This window comes from Chiloscyllium plagiosum, chromosome 51 (genome assembly GCF_004010195.1).
Source record: "Chiloscyllium plagiosum isolate BGI_BamShark_2017 chromosome 51, ASM401019v2, whole genome shotgun sequence".
Classification (NCBI taxonomy): Eukaryota; Metazoa; Chordata; class Chondrichthyes; order Orectolobiformes; family Hemiscylliidae; genus Chiloscyllium; species Chiloscyllium plagiosum.
Window position 1 is genome coordinate 609,596 of NC_057760.1, and position 2,931 is coordinate 612,526.

Here is a 2,931-nt window from a genome sequence, read left to right on the forward strand (position 1 = left end):
CACAGCAGGTCAGGCAGTATCCAAGGAGCAGGAAAATCGACGTTTCGGACCGGAGCCCTTCATCAGGAATGAGGCTGGCAACCCAGGGGGTGGAGAGATAATTGGGAGGGGTGGGGCTGGGGGAGAAGGTAGCTGAGAGTGCAATAGGTTGATGGAGGTGGGGGTAAAGGTGATAGGTCGGAGAGGAGGGTGGAGCGGATAGGTGGGAAGGAAGATTGACAAGTGGGATAGGTCATGATGGTGCTGAGCTGAAAGGTTGGAACTGGGGTAAGGTAGGGGGAGGGGAAATGAAGAAACTGGTGAAGTCCACATTGATGCCATGGGGTTGAATGGTTCTGAGGTGGAAGATGAGGCATCCCATTTAGAGTCATACAGCACAGAAACAGACCCTTCAGTCCAACTCATCCATGCTGGCCAGATATCCAAAATTAATAGAGTCATAGTCATTGAGATGCACAGCACAGAAACAGACCATTCAGTCCAACCAAGCCCACACTGAACATAATCCCAGACTAAACTAGTCCCATCTGCCTGCTCCTGGCCCATATCCCTCCAAACCTTTCCTGTTCATGTACTTATCCAAATGTCTTTTAAATGTTGTCACTGTACCCACATTCACCACTTCCTCAGGAAGTTCGTTCTACACATGAACCATTCTGTGTTTAAAAAAATGCCCCTCGTGCCTTTTTAAATCTCTCACCTTCACCTTAAAAGTATGCCCCCTCGTTGTGAACTCCCCCATCCTAGGGAAGAGAAAACGACCATCAACTCTCTCTATACCCCTCGTTATTTTATACGCTCCTATAAGGTCACCTCGCAACCTCCTACACCCCAGTGAAAAGATAGGCTGAGTCTTTTTTCACTGGAGCATAGAAGGTTGAGGGGTGACCTTATGGAAGTTTATAAAATAATGAGGGGTACAGATAAGGCGAAAGGAAGGTGTCCTTTTCCTATGGTGGGAGATTTCAAGACTAGGGGGCATACTTTTAAGGTGAGAGGAGAAAGATTTAAAAAAGACATGTGGGGCAACTCTTTCAAACAAAGAATAGTTCGTGTGTTGAATGAATTTCCATGGGGAGTGAAGAATGCAGGTACAGTGACGACGTTTAAAAGATATTTGGATAAGTACGTGAATAGGAATGGTTTGGAGGGATATGGGCCAAGCACAGGCAGGTGGGAGTATTTAATATGGGATTATTATTGGCATGGACTGGTTGAGCTGAACTGTCTGTTTCTGTGCTGTTGCTATATGTCTCTCTCTGTATCTGTGCTTGTCGATATCTCTGTGTGTCTGTGTTTGTATCTGTACGTATACAGTTCTGGTCACCCTTCTATAGAAAGGATTTTATTAAACTAGAAAGATTGCAGAAAAGACTTACTAGGATGTTACCTGGACTGGAAGATTTGAGTTATAAAGATAGGCTGGGACTTTTTTCCCTGGAGCGTAGGAGATTGAGGAGTGACCTTAAAGAGGTCTATAAAATGAGGAGAGGCGTAGATAGCTAATAACTCTTCCCCGTGGTAAGGGAGTCTAACACTACAGGGCATAGATTTCAGGTGAGAGGGGAGAGATACAAAAGGGTTCAGAGGGACAATTTTTTTCACACAGAGGTTGGTGTGTGTCTGGAACAGTATTGGTGGTGATAAGTATAATTTTGCCATTTAAGAAATATCTGGTCAGATAAATGGATGGGATAGATATGGAGGGATATGGACCAAACACAGGCAAGTGGGACTAGATTCATTGTGAAAACTGGGCAGCATGGACAAGTTGGACCAAATGGCCATTTTCCATGCTATAGACCTCTATGATTCTATCATAGAGATGTACAGCACAGAAACAGACCCTCCAGTCATCTGCACTGACCAGACATCCTAATCTGACCTAAACCCATTTGCCAACGTTTGGCCCACATCCCTCTAAACCTTTCCTACTTATACCCATCCAGATGCCTTTAAAATGCTTTTAAATTGTACCAGCCTCCACCACTTCCTCTGGCAGCTCGTTCCATTCACGCACCACCCTCTGCATGAAAACGTTGCCCCTTAGGTCCCTTTTAAATCTTTCCCCTCTCACCTTAAACCTATGCCCTCTAGTTTTGAACTCCCCTGCCCTGGGGGGAAAAAAAAGACCTTGGCTATTCACCCTATCCAAGTATCCCAGAAGCCTTCTTAATCATTTCATTGACCTGTCCTGCCACTTTCGGGGATCTGCAGATATACACACTAAGGTTCCTTTGTTCCATCAGAACCTTCCAGGGTCTTCCCATCACTCGCCTTGTTAGTCCTCCCTGAGTGCAGTACCTCACACTTGGGTGTTGAATTTCACTTACCAGTGCTCTGTCCATCGGAGCAGTCTGTTGATATCCTCCTGTAGTTTACTAATACCAATATCTATGTGTCTGCCTAGATCTGTACGCCAGTGTCTCTGTCTGTATCGGTGTACTTCATCTGGGCTGAGGGGTGGCAGATGCAGTTTAAGTCAAAGAAACGTGAGGTGCTGCATTTTGGGAAAGCAAACCAGGACTTGTACACTTAATGGTAAGGGTGTGGGGAGTGTTGCTGAACAAAGAGACCTTCGGGGTGCAGATTCATAGTTCCCTGAACGTTACGACAGAATTGTGAAGAAGGCATTTAGTACGCTTGCCTTTACTGGGCATTGCAATGGGTACAGGAGTTGGAAGGTCGTGTTGGGGCTCTACAGGAAATTGGTGAGGCCACTTTTGGAATACTGTGTTCAATTCTGGTTTCCTTGCTATAATCAACTAGGAGAAAGTCAGGACTGCAGATGCTGGAGATCAGAGTCAAAGAGTGTGGCGCTGGAAAAGCACAGCCTGTCAAGCAGCATCCGAGGAGCAGGAGAGTCAACGTTTCCGACATAAGCCCTTCATCAGGAATGAGGTTTGTGGCCCAAGGGGGCTGACGGATAAA